This window comes from Hemitrygon akajei, unplaced genomic scaffold (genome assembly GCF_048418815.1).
Source record: "Hemitrygon akajei unplaced genomic scaffold, sHemAka1.3 Scf000063, whole genome shotgun sequence".
Lineage (NCBI taxonomy): Eukaryota > Metazoa > Chordata > Chondrichthyes > Myliobatiformes > Dasyatidae > Hemitrygon > Hemitrygon akajei.
Window position 1 is genome coordinate 445,156 of NW_027331949.1, and position 14,062 is coordinate 459,217.

The 14,062-nt window shown below is 47.8% G+C and overlaps 1 non-coding gene across 1 annotated transcript; it reads left to right on the forward strand.

Annotated features, from left to right (window-relative positions):
• The first annotated feature begins 12,614 nt into the window (after positions 1 to 12,614).
• trnap-ugg (transfer RNA proline (anticodon UGG)) lies at positions 12,615 to 12,702 on the forward strand. The gene is given in 2 exon segments: positions 12,615 to 12,650; positions 12,667 to 12,702. It is a non-coding gene; the product is annotated as a tRNA-Pro (tRNA).
• Positions 12,703 to 14,062: the final 1,360 nt, after the last annotated feature.

Here is a 14,062-nt window from a genome sequence, read left to right on the forward strand (position 1 = left end):
CTTCCTGCCGGAGGATTTTACGGATGAACTCTCTGTACTCACCAGCATTCATTTTCTCAACAGTCCTGACCAGATTTCCAGTCTCTGCTGCTGAAAAGCATCTCCATAGCATGACGCTACCTTCACCACACTTTACCGTAGGGATGGTATTGTCTGTCTAATGTACAGTATTAGATTTACGCCACAGAAGCTGCTTATTGCTGAGGCCAAAGATTTCTACTTCAGTCTGATCCTAGCACAAGACCTTCTTCCACACCCATACAGTATGTTGTCAGTGACGCTTTGCAAAGTCTCGATGGGCAAAAATATGTTCTTACCGATGCTGTTACGTCGCCATCATCCTATAGAGATTCTTTTCAGCAGAAGGAACTGGAAATCAGTCAGGATTGATGAAAAGATGAATGTGCTAAACATAGAGAGATCCTGGATGAGAACCTGCTTACCTCAGTCAGAAAGCTTAAGCTGGGGAGGGAGATTTCTTTGAGCAGATCAACAACCCAAATCACACTGCCAGAGCAACCGTGGAGGGGCTTCAAATGAAGAACATTGATGTGTTTGAGTCACCCACTCAGAGTCCTGAACAGAACCCGATGGAAAATCTCCGGCAGGACCTCTAGATGCTGTCCACCGCGGCTGCGCATCTGACCTGGCACAGACTGAGCACTTTTGCAAGGAGGAGTGGGACATCTCGCTCCATCACGCTGTGCAAAACTAGCAGTCGTGTCCAAGAAGACTACTGGCTGTAACTGCTGGGAGAGGTGGTTCAATTAAGTACTGAGCAAAAGGACATGAATCATCCTGAACTGCTTTCGTATTTTACTATATTCCTTGTTTTCTGGCCTCTACTGAGAAACAGGAGCATGTGATTCACAAATAAACATTCCCAGTTAAATTGATCACAATCGCTGGTTGTAATACTCATTTAACTGAACGAAGTGTTGAGCACCTGATACATTTACAAGGCTCTGTAGTAGCCGAATCGGTTTAAGAATTTCTTTTGGAAATGTCCTGCCATGTATTTCCCATCACAGTAAACATCCATTCACAGACTGGAATATTCTAAAGAATATAAACCTTCCACTGATCTTTTCATTGCACTGTTGTTTAATATCAGACAGAATTTCACCCGACACAAATCATACAGCCGGTACATGTTTTTTTCTCTTTCTTTTTTGTGCCATCTGCAGGAAATTTCAGTCAAACAACTTAGGTGTTTCGTTAAATAGCTTTTCACTATCATCAACTATAGTGCTGAGCACAGCTTTCTTGACATTTTCTGTTATCCAGGTGCCTATCTGTGTTGCAAGGACGTGACTGAGGACGAACCCAAGTGCAGGACACAGGCACGGGGACAGGCTCGAGAGGCGCTGGCACAGTCGCAAATGTGGAGCAGATGCCCAGGAGAGTCTTTAATCAGAGACAAGGTTCCCGTAGAATATCCAGGGAATGATGCGGAGCTGGGAACTGACAGTCCTAAGGGATCAGGAAACGAGGTTTACACTCACTAGAATTGACCAACGATCTGGCAGCTCATTGCTGTGAGGCCAGGGTTCTCATCCTGTGTTCACTGATGGAAACCAGCTGTGCTGTAATTAATGGACTGGGAACAATTGGAATTCAGACGAGGGGATTAAGGCCCAAAACAAGGGGATAATAGCAAGATGGGGGATTGCCAGACGAGTCCATGATAGTACGCCCCCCCCCCAAATGGGAGCCTCCAGGCTTGTCCGGATGGTCCCGATGGAAGTCCTGGATGAGGTAAAGGTCTAGGATGAAGGAGCAGGAAACCCAGGAACACTCCTCTGGGCTATATCCTTATCAGTCCACCAGGTATTGGAGACCCCTGCCCCGACGGCGCACATCCAGTAGCCGCTGGATGGTCTATGCCGGGTGGTTGTCGATGGTTCGGACGGGTGGAGGGGTTTCGGACGGAGGACACAAGGGACTGACGGAAACTGGTTTTAATTGGGAAACATGAAAAGTACCTGTAGGGAGGCAGTCCTCACTTGGGAGATCGAGTCCAAAGTAAAAGAGGCCCAAGGGGATGACCCTGACCCCGGCAACAGACCCGTGCATAGACTTAGGTAGCTTAAGTCATACTACTGTGGGGCTGATGACACTTCCGACTTTGAAAGGTCCCAGGAAATGAGGGGCGAGTTTCTTAGGCTCGTTTTTGAGAGGAATATCTTTGGATGATAGTCACACCTTCTGCCCAGGTTGATACTGAGATGCTGGAGTCCGATGGCGATCGGCAATCCTCTGGTTGTGATCAGCTGATCAGATCAGGATCGTGAGTGTGTACTCCCAAACCTTGGGGCACCGATCGATATGGGCCTGAACAGACGGCACCGCAATCTCCTCTTCCTGAACGGGAAACAGCGGGGGTTGGTTCCCAAGGGAGCATTCAAAAGGAGATCTTCCGGTGGCTGTACTAACCAGAGAGTGGTGGGCGTACCCATCCCACGTGAGGTGGTCTCTCCAGGTAGATGGGTTGTTGGCTGTTATGCAACGTAGCTCTGCCTCCAAATCCTGGCTGACCCGTTCCATCTGCCCGTTCGTCTGTGGGTGGAAGCCGGATGATGGGCTAACAGAGGCACCCAGGGATTGACAGAAGGTCTTCCATACCTGCGAGATGAATTGAGGACCCCGATCGGAGATGATATCCGCAGGAATTCCATGGAGGTGGAAGACGTGACGGACAAGAAGTTCTGCGGTCTCCTGAGCGGAAAGGCGGGAGGGCTACAACGTGCACCATCTTGGAGAATCAGTCTACCACGGTGAGTACGGTGGTGTTTCTGTGTGAAAAGGGTAGTCCCATGACGAAAGGACGTGCGACCAAGGACAACTAGGAACAGATAGGGGACCAAGTAATCCACAGGTGGCTGGTGGGAGATTTTTCAGCGGGCAGAGACATAGGAACGGGTATCCACATCCATGGAAGGCCTCCAAAAGCATCTTTTCAGGAGGGACAGGGTCCGATCACTCTCGGGGTGGCAGGCGTACCGAGACGTGTCCCCCACTGGAGAACCTGAGACCTGACGGAAATGGGCACAAAAAGGCGATTGCCGGGGTCATGATCGTCCCTTTGGGCCTCTTTTACTTTGGACTCGATCTCCCAAGTGAGGGTTGCCTCCACACAGGATGGTCTCCGGGCTGGAAGTGTTCTCCTTGGAGTTGTATTGGTGGGAGAGCGCGTCCGGCTTCCCGTTCTTGGACCCCGGATGGTAAGTGAGAGAAAACTTGAATCATTCAAAAAATAATGCCCAACGGGCCTGGTGGTAGTTCAAACACTTGCGGATCGTGGGTCTGAGCCATTCTTCCACTGCCCGGATCTTCTCGGGGTCTGCCCTCACCAGCCCACTCTCAATGATGTAGCCCAGGAAGCTGACCAAAGGGACGTGCAACTCACATTTCTCCGCCTTCACGAGTTCTCCCACAGTCTCAGGAGGACTAGACGGATATGGTGAATGTGTTTCTGGGGGCTGCTATAAAACATTAAGATATCATCTAGGTAGACAAACACGAAACGATTAATAAAGTCCCTCACCACATCACTGATTAAGGCTTGAAAAACGGCAAGGGCATTGGTGAGGCAAAACGACATGAACAAGTATTCCAAGTGGCCTAATGGTGTATTAAATGCCGTCTCCCTTCCTCATCCTGACTGGATGGTAAGCGCTACGAAGGTCCAACTTCGAGAAGGTGGTGGTTCCGTGAAGTGGTTCAAATGCCAAGTTAATGAGGAGTAGTGGGTACTTATTCTTAATGGTTATACTGTTTAGGCCTCGGTAATCAACACAAGGATGAAGTGACCCGTCCTTCTTTTCTACAAAGAATAAACCGGCGTCCACTGGGGAAGATTTAAAAGGAACACAGCCTTATACAGTGGGCAGCGTTGTTTTGCGGGCAGCGGAGTGTGCCGGGAGCAGAGTGAAGGCTTAAGGGCTTTGGCTCAATGGGTTTAGGCAGAAATGGGCAAGGTAAGTTTAGTTTTCAATTTTTCCTGTTATTTGAGGAAAGGGGGAAGTATGAGTGTGAGGGCAGCTTGTTGTTCTCGGTGTCGGATGTGGGAGGTCCTGGAATCTCCGAGCCTCACGGACGTCCACATCTGCGTCAGGTGCGCCGGGCTGCAGTTCCTAAGGGACCGTGTTTGGGAACTGGAGCTGCAGCTCGATGACCTTCGTCTGGTTAGGGAAAGTGAGAAGAATTACAGGCAGGTGGTCATACCGGGGTCACGGTTCGGAGAGAGAAGAGGAAGAATCAGGTGCTAGAGAGTACCTCTTGACAGTAAGTATTCCTGTTTGAGTACTGTTGGGGGGGGGGGGGACAGCCTACCTGGGGGAAGCAACAGTGGCCGTGCCTCCGGCACAGAGTCCGGCCCTGTAGCTCAGAAGGGTATGGAAAGGAAGAGGAAGGCTGTAGTAATAGAGGACTCTATAGTTAGGGGGTCAGGTAGGCGATTCTGTGGACGCAGTCAGGAGACCCGGATGGTAGTTTGCCTCCCTGGTGCCAGGGTCCAGGATGTTTCTGATCGCATCCAAGATATCCTGAAGTGGGAGGATGAGGAGCCAGAGGTCGCAGTACATATAGGTACCAATGACATAGGTAGGAAAAGGGAAGAGGTCCTGAAAGGAGAATATAGCGAGTTGAGAAGGACCTCAAAGGTAGTAATCTCGGGATTACTGCCTGTGCCACGCGACAGTGAGAGCAGGAATGGAATGAGGTGGAGGATAACTGCGTGGCTGAGGGATTGGAGCAGGGGGCAGGGATTCAAGTTTCTGGATCATTGGGACCTCTTTTAGGGCAGGTGTGACCTGTACAAAAAGGACGGGTTGCACTTGAATCCTAGGGGGACCAATATCCTGGTGGGGAGATTTGCATAGGCTACTGGGGAGACCTTAAACTAGAATGGTTGAGGGGTGGGAATCAATTTGAAGAGACTAAAAGAGAGCAGGTTAGCTCACAAATAGAGAAAGCTAGTAGCCAATGTGTGAGGGGGGATAGGCAGGTGACAGAGAAGGGGAGCGCTCAGACCGAAGATGTAGGGGAGAAGGAAGAAAAAGATAATAAAGTTGTTTGCACCGTTAGGGATAAACAGAGAGGAAGAGGTGGAGAGTCTCTTAAATGCATCTCTTTTAATGCTAGGAGCATTGTAAGAAAGGTGGATAAGTTTAGAGCTTGGATTGATACCTGAAAATATGATGTAGCTATTAGTGAAACATGGTTGCAGGAGGGGTGTGATTGGCAACTACAAACCCCATTTCCAGAAAAGTTGGGATATTTTCCAAAATGCAATAAAAACAAACATCTGTGATATGTTAATTCACGTGAACATTTATTTAACTGACACAAGTACAAAGAAAAGATTTTCAATAGTTTTACTGACCAACTTAATTGTATTTTGTAAATATACACAAATTTAGAATTTGATGGCTGCAACACACTCAACAAAAGTTCGGACAGAGGCATTTTTACCATTGTGTTACATCACCTTTCCTTTTAGTAACACTTTTTAATTGTTTTGGAACTGAGGATACTAATTGTAGTAGATTTGCAATTGGAAATTTTGTCCATTCTTGCTTGATATAAGACCTCAGCTGCTCAACAGCCCGTGGTCTCCGTTGTCTGATTCTCCTCTTCATGATGCGCCATACATTTTCAATAGGAAATAGATCTGGACTGGCAGTAGACCAGTCAAGCACATGCTGTTGTAGCCCGTGCAGAATGTGGTCTGGCATTGTCCTGCTGAAATAAGCATGGACGTCCCGGGAAGAGACGTCGCCCTGATGGCAACATATGTCTCTCTAAAATCCTAAGATACACATCAGAGTCAATGGTACCTTCACATACATGCAACTCACCCATGCCGTGGGCACTGATGCACCCCCATACCATCACAGATGCCGGCTTTTGCACCTTTCACTGATAACAATCAGGATGGTCGTTCTCATCTTTGGCATGGAGAACTTGATGCCCGTTTTTTTCCCGAAAACTAGCTGAAATGTGGACTCATCTGACCACAGCACATGGTTCCACAGTCTTTCGGTCCATCTGAGATGAGCTCGGGCCCAGAGAACCCGCCGGCGTTTCTGCATAGAGTTGATATACGGCTTCCTCCTTGCATAATACAGTTTCAAGTTGCATTTCTGGATGTAGCGACAGACTGTGTTAAAAGTGACAATGGTTTTCCTAAGTACTCCCGAGCACAGGTGGCTATAATTGTCACAGTAGCATGATGTTTCTTAGGCAGTCCCGCCTGAGGGCTCGAAAATCACGCACATTCAACAGTGGTTTCTGAACTTGCTCTTTATGCACTGAGATGCTCTGAATTCTCTGAATCTTTTCACAATATTATGTACTATAGATGTTGAAAGACCTAAATTCTCTGCAATCTTGCATTGGGAAATACTCCTTTTGAACTGACTAACAATTCTCTCACAAATTTTGGCACAAAGGGGTGAGCCACGACCCATCCTTGCTTGCAAAGACTGAGCCTTTGACGGACGCTAATTTTATACCCAGTCATGATACCTCACTTGCTACCAATTAGCCTGCTTAATGTGGAGTCTTCCAAACCGGTGTTACTTGAATATCTTATTTTAACTCTGTCCGAACTTTTGTTGAGTGTGTTGCAGCCATCAAATTCTAAATTTGTGTATATTTACAAAATACAATTAAGTTGGTCAGTAAAACTATTGAAAATCTTTCCTTTGTACTTTTGTCAGTTAAATAAGGGTTCACGTGAATTAACATATCACAGATTTTTGCTTTTATTGGATTTTGGAAAATATCCCAACTTTTCTGGAAATGGGGTTTGTAAATATTCTTGGCTTTCATTGCTTCCAGTGGGATAGAATCGGAGGGGCAAGAGGGGGAGGTGTTGCATTGCTTGTCATTAAAAATATTACAGCGTTGCTCTGGCAGGATAGATTAGAGGGTTCATCTAGGGAGGCTATTTGGATGGAATTGAGGAATGGGAAAGGTGTAGTAACACTTATAGGGGTGTATTACAGACCATCTAATGGACAACGAGAATTGGAGGAGCAAATTTGTAAGGAGATAGCAGATATTTGTAGTAAACACAAGGTTGCGACTGTTTGAGATTTTAAGTTTCCACACATAGACTGGGAAGCCCATTCTATCAAAGGACTGGATGGTTTGGAGTTTGTAAAATGTGTGCAGGATAGTTCTTTTACAGCAATACATAGAGACTAGAGAAGGGTCAGTGTTGGATCTCCTGTTAGGGAATGAAATAGGTCAGGCGACGGAGGTATGTGTTGGGGAACACTTCGGGTCCAGTGATCACAATGCTATTAGTTTCAATGTAATTATGAAGAAGGATAGGACTGGACCCAGGGTGGAGAAATGTGATTGGAGAAAGGCTAACTTTGAGGAGATGCGAAAGGATTTGGAAGGGGTGGATTGGGACAATTTGTTTTACGGGAAGGATATAATATAGAAATTGCGGTCATGTAAAGGTGAAATTTTGAGGGTACAGAATCTTTATGTTCCTGTTAGGTTGAACGGAAATATTAAGTTTGAGAGAGCGATGGTTTTCAATGGATATTGGAAACTTGGTTAGGAAAAAGAGACATATCTACAATAATTATAGGCAGCATGGAGTAAATGAGGTGCTCGAGGAATATAAAGAATGTAAGAAGAATCTTAAGAAAGAAATTAGAAAAGCTAAAAGAAGATATGAGGTTGCTTTGGCAAGTAAGGTGAAAATAAATCCGAAGGGTTTTGACAGTTATATTAATAGCAAAAGGATAGTGAGGGATAAAATTGGTCCCTTAGAGAATCAGAGTGGACAGCTATGTGTGGAGCCGAAAGAGATGGGAGAGATTTTGAACAATTTATTTTCTTCAGTACTCACTAAGAAGAAGGATATTGAATTGTGTAAGGTAAGGGAAAAAAGTAGGGAAGTTATGGAAACTATGACAATTAAAGAGGAGGAAGTACTGGCGCTTTTAAGGAATGTAAAAGTGGATAAATCTCCGGGTCCTGACAGGATATTCTCTAGGACCTTCAGGGAGGTTAGTGTAGAAATAGCAGGGGCTTTGACAGAAATATTTCAAATGTCATTAGAAACGGGGATGGTGCCGGAGGATTGACGTATTGCTCATGTGATTCTATTGTTTAAAAAGGGTTCTAAGAGTAAAACTAGCAATTATAGGCCTGTCAGTTTGATGTCATGGTGGGTAAATTAATGGAAGGTATTCTTAGAGATGGTATATATAATTATCTGGAGAGACAGGGTGCGATTAGGAACAGTCAACATGGATTTGTGCATGGAAGGTCATGTTTGACAAATCTTATTGAATTTTTTGAAGAGGTTACTAGGAAAGTTGACGAGGGTAAAGCAGTGGATGTTGTCTATATGGACTTCAGTAAGGATTTGACAAGGTTCCGCATGGAAGATTAGTTAGGAAGGTTCAATCGTTAGGTATTAATATTGAAGTAGTAAAATTGATTCAACAGTGACTGGATGGGATATGCCAGAGAGTAGTGGTGGATAACCATTTGTCAGGTTGGAGACCGGTGTCTAGTGGTGTGCCTCAGGGATCTGTATTGGGTCCAATGTTGTTTGTCATATACTTTAATGATCTGGATGATGGGGTGGTAAATCAGATTAGTAAGTATGCAGATAATACTAAGGTAGGTGGCATCGATAATGAAGTAGGTTTTCAAAGTTTGCAGAGAGATTTAGGCCAGTTAGAAGAGTGGGTTGAGCGTTAGCAGATGGAGTTTAATGCTGATAAGTGTGAGGTGCTACATTTTGGTAGGAATAATCCAAATAGGACATACATGGTAAATGGTAGGGCACTGAAGAATGCAGTAGAAGAGAGTGATCTAGGAATAATGGTGCATAGTTCCCTGAAGGTGGTATCTCATGTGGATAGGATGTTGAAGAAAGCTTTTGGTATGTTGGCCTTTATAAATCAGAGCATTGAGTATAGGAGTTGGGATGTAATGTTAAAATTGTACAAGGCATTGGTAAGGCCGAATTTGGAGTATTGTGTACAGTTCTGGTCACTGAATTATTGGAAAGATATCAACAAAATAGAGAGAGTACAGAGAAGATTTACTAGAATGTTACCTGGGTTTCAGCACCTAAGTTACAGGGAAAGATTGAACAAGTTAGGACATAATTCCTTGGAGCGTAGAAGGTTGAGGGGGGACTTGATAGAGGTATTTAAAATTATGAGGGGGATAGAGAGAGTTGACGTGGATAGGCTTTTTCCATTGAGAGTTGCGGAGATTCAAACAAGAGGACATGAGTTGCGACTTAGGGGGCAAAAGTTTAAGTGTAACATGAGGGGGAATTTCTTTACTCAGAGAGTGGTAGTTGTGTGGAATGAGCTTCCAGTAGAAGTGGTAGAGGCAGGTCCGGTATTTTCATTTGAAGCAAACTTGGATAGGTATATGGACAGGAAAGGAATGGAGGGTTATGGGCTGAGTGCGGGTCAGTGGGATTAGGTGAGAGTAAGCGTTCGGCACGGACTAGAAGGGCCGAGATGGCCTGTTTCCGTGCTGTAATTGCTATATGGTTATTGTGGTGCAGTGACTGAGGTGATAGATAGCTCAGGGGCGGAGTAGTGGTGCTGAATAGAATGGTTGATCAGAATAAGTGTCTGGGGGGAGGGGTGGAAAAAACTTCTAAAAATCCTTCAGAGAAGGATGCAGAGGAAGTTCAGCAGGATGTTGCCTAGATTAGAGTATGTCTTGTGAGGGAAGTTTGAACGATCTGGGGCTTTTATCTTTGGAGCTACGGAGTGTGATTGAGGTGTACAAGGTTACAAGAGACACAGACAGGCTGGACATCGGCACCTTTCCCCCAGGGTGACAACCGCCAGTACGAGAGGACATGCGTTGAGGGTGAATGGAAGAACGTTTAGGATCAGAGGTCAGTTGTTTCTTTTCTGGGCTCTGGGAACGGACTGCGGGGGTGCTGGTCATGGCTGACACAACAGCGACATTAAAAGACACTTGGATTGTCACAGGGGGACTTGGAATGGACCCAAATGCAGGACGCAGGCACTGAAGTACTAGGGATAGGACAGGAACAACTAAAGGATAGAACAAGATGGGATTCAGAGAAAGTTCAGGCGAGGCAGGAGGATCCCAGAGTTCAGTCAAGACAAGGCGGATCCCAGAGTTTATGGCAAGGCAGAGTCCTCCACCAGCCAACGGCAATCAGGCCTGGCTTACCCGACGGAGGCGAGGGACAGGAAAGGGGCAGCCTCCTCCGGGCGGGCCGCATAACTCCTCGGCAGGGCCACCTCCCTGGCAGGACCACGGGGGCCTGGGCAAGACGCGGGAAACCTGGGAAGGTGCGGGGTATCACCCGTCGGAAGCGAGGGGTAGGAAAGAAACAGAGTCCTGCGCCAGGCAATGGCAATCTGGCCTGATTTACCCGACAAAGGCAAGGGGTAGGAAAGGGACAGAGTCCTCCGGGTGGGGCGCATAACTTCTTGGCAGGGCCGCCTCCCAGGCATGAACACAGAAGCCTGGGCAAGACGCGGGAAACCTGGGCAGGTGCAGGGCACCACCCGTCGGAAGCAAGGAATAGGAAAGGGACTAGGTCCAGGGTGACTCCGAGACTGACTCACAGAACTAGGTGGGTACTCCAAGCCGGGGCGAACAGGACAAACAGAACGAAGCCGGGAAACAGCGCAACCAGGGCAACCATGATGAACGGGTAGAACAGGATAGACAGGCAAACAGCGCGACAGCGCAAACAAGGCGAACCGGACGGAACAGCGGGACCAGGGCAACCATGATGAACGGGTAGAACAGGATAGACAGGCAAACAGCGCGACAGCGCGAGCAAGGCGAACCGGACGGAACAGCGGGACCAGGGCAACCATGATGAACGGGTAGAACAGGATAGACAGGCAAACAGCGCGAGCAAGGCGAACCGGACGGAACAGTGGGACCAGGGCAACCATGATGAACGGGTAGAACAGGATAGACAGGCAAACAGCGCGAGCAAGGCGAACCGGACGGAACAGCGGGACCAGGGCAACCATGATGAACGGGTAGAACAGGATAGACAGGCAAACAGCGCGAGCAAGGCGAACCGGACGGAACAGTGGGACCAGGGCAACCATGATGAACGGGTAGAACAGGATAGACAGGCAAACAGCGCGAGCAAGGCGAACCGGACGGAACAGCGGGACCAGGGCAACCATGATGAACGGGTAGAACGGGATAGACAGGCAAACAGCGCGAGCAAGGCGAACCGGACGGAACAGCGGGACCAGGGCAACCATGATGAACGGGTAGAACGGGATAGACAGGCAAACAGCGCGAGCAAGGCGAACTGGACGGAACAGCGGGACCAGGGCAACCATGATGAACGGGTAGAACAGGATAGACAGGCAAACAGCGCGACAGCGCGAGCAAGGCGAACTGGAAGGAACAGCGGGACCAGGGCAACCATGATGAACGGGTAGAACGGGATAGACAGGCAAACAGCGCGAGCAAGGCGAACTGGACGGAACAGCGGGACCAGGGCAACCATGATGAACGGGTAGAACAGGATAGACAGGCAAACAGCGCGAGCAAGGCGAACCGGACGGAACAGCGGGACCAGGGCAACCATGATGAACGGGTAGAACGGGATAGACAGGCAAACAGCGCGAGCAAGGCGAACCGGACGGAACAGCGGGACCAGGGCAACCATGATGAACGGGTAGAACGGGATAGACAGGCAAACAGCGCGAGCAAGGCGAACCGGACGGAACAGCGGGACCAGGGCAACCATGATGAACGGGTAGAAAGGGATAGACAGGCAAACAGCGCGAGCAAGGCGAACTGGACGGAACAGCGGGACCAGGGCAACCATGATGAACGGGTAGAACGGGATAGACAGGCAAACAGCGCGAGCAAGGCGAACTGGACGGAACAGCGGGACCAGGGCAACCATGATGAACGGGTAGAACAGGATAGACAGGCAAACAGCGCGACAGCGCAAACAAGGTGAACCGGACGGAACAGCGGGACCAGGGCAACCATGATGAACGGGTAGAACAGGATAGACAGGCAAACAGCGCGACAGCGCGAGCAAGGCGAACCGGACGGAACAGCGGGACCAGCGCATACAAGAGAAACAGGGGAATAGGACAAGACAAACAGGACAGAACACGTTCAGAGCAGGACGACCCCCCCCAACTAGGCTCAGTCCCAGAGCCCCTTATATACACCTGCCAGCCGATGGGCATCAGGGCCACCTCCACGAGTCCAAACAAGCCACAATGATCCACAGGTGTGACTAATTGGCTTAAGGGTGAAAAGAGGGACGGCTACAAGACCTGGAGTCCGGAGTCCACTGACCAGATCAAGACCCGGAATGCGGGCTCCAGACCGGACTATAACATGGATAGATGGACAGCTGTAGTGAAAATATAGACTGTGTAGGAGTGAATGGTTATATTGATGGCAGAGTAGGTCTATATATGCAGGTGGACACAGCTTGGTGGGCCGAAGGGCCTGCAGCGTATTGTACTGGTCCTTGATTTAATTTTGTGGAAAATTACCACCAGATGTGGAGACGAGGAAGGAGATTGAGTACATGAAAAGCAACAGTTTTAAGTTATAAGTGTTAAACGGGCTCGTTGGTCTAGTGGTATGATTCTCGCTTTGGGTCTAAATTTGCGAGCATGCGAGAGGTCCCGGGTTCAAATCCCGGACGAGCCCCTTGATTGAAATACTGTATTTTTAGAACCCACTCAGTCAGTGGAGCGCAGGAGAATGAGGGGAGATATTTAGATGTATACAAAATTATGAGGGCTATGTATAGGTCAATGCCTGCAGGCTTTCTACCCTCAGGTTGGGCGAGACGACAAGTCGAGATCAAAGCGTTAGTGTGGATGGTAAAATATTCAAGGTTAGCACCTTCATCCAGAGGTTGTGGTGAGCGTGGAATGAGCTGCAAATAGAATTGTAACAATTAAGAGAAGTTTGTTTAGGCACGCGGATGGGAGGTGTATGGAAGGCTATGTTCTGGGTGCGGGTGGGTGGAATTAATCAGAAGGCTGGCATGGACTAAATGGACCGAATGTCCTGTTTCCGTTCTGTAGTGTAATGTTACTCTATGAGGGACTTGGGCCGGTGAAGAAATGGAATGGAATGGGAATCATTGTGAAGCTAAGTGGCCAATTCCTGCTCCTACAATCCTGTGTTCTTGTATTACTGAAATTCAGCTCTATCGATAGGAACAGGTGTCCTGAGTGTGATACTCTCTACATTGAAGCTAGATACAGGACGTGAACAGGAATGGAGAAACCCGGGGAATTAGAGCAACCCAGGTATTCAAAATTATGACTGGGAAAGACAGTTTTACTGCAAGCAGGTCCTTTCCACTGAGGTTGGAGCCAGAAATCATGGGTTAAGGGTGAAATGTGAAATAGTTAAGGAGGGGGGTTTCCTAAGGGGGAGTTTCTTCACTCGGAGGGCGGTGGAACTCGCTGCGAGCGGAAGTGGTGAATGCCGGCGCCATTTCAACATTTAAGTGAAGTTTGGATACGTCCGTGGATGAAAAGGGTGTGGAGGGGTGTGAATCAGGAGCAGGTCGATGGAAGGAGTTTGGCACATACTAGAATCCGAGGGACAAAAGGAGGAGGATTTGCATTGCTTGTAAGAGAAAATATTACAGCTGTGCTCAGGCAGGATAGATTAGAGAACTCGTCTAGGGAGGCTATTTGGATGGAATTGAGGAATGGGAAAGGTGTAGTAACACTTATAGGGGTGTACTATAGACCACCTAATGAGGAGCGAGAATTGGAGGAGCAAATTTGTAAGCAGATAGCAGATATTTGTAGTAAGCACAAGGTTGTGATTGTGGGAAATTTTAATTTTCCACACATAGACTGGGAAGCCCATACTGTAAAAGGGCTGGATGGTTTGGAGTTTGTAAAATGTGTGCAGTGTAGTTTTTTGCAGCAATACATAGAGGTACCAACTGAAGAAGGGGCAGTGTCGGATCTTCTGTTAGGGATTGAGATAGGTCAGGTGATGGAGGTATGTGTTGGGGAGCACTTCGGGTCCAGTGATCACA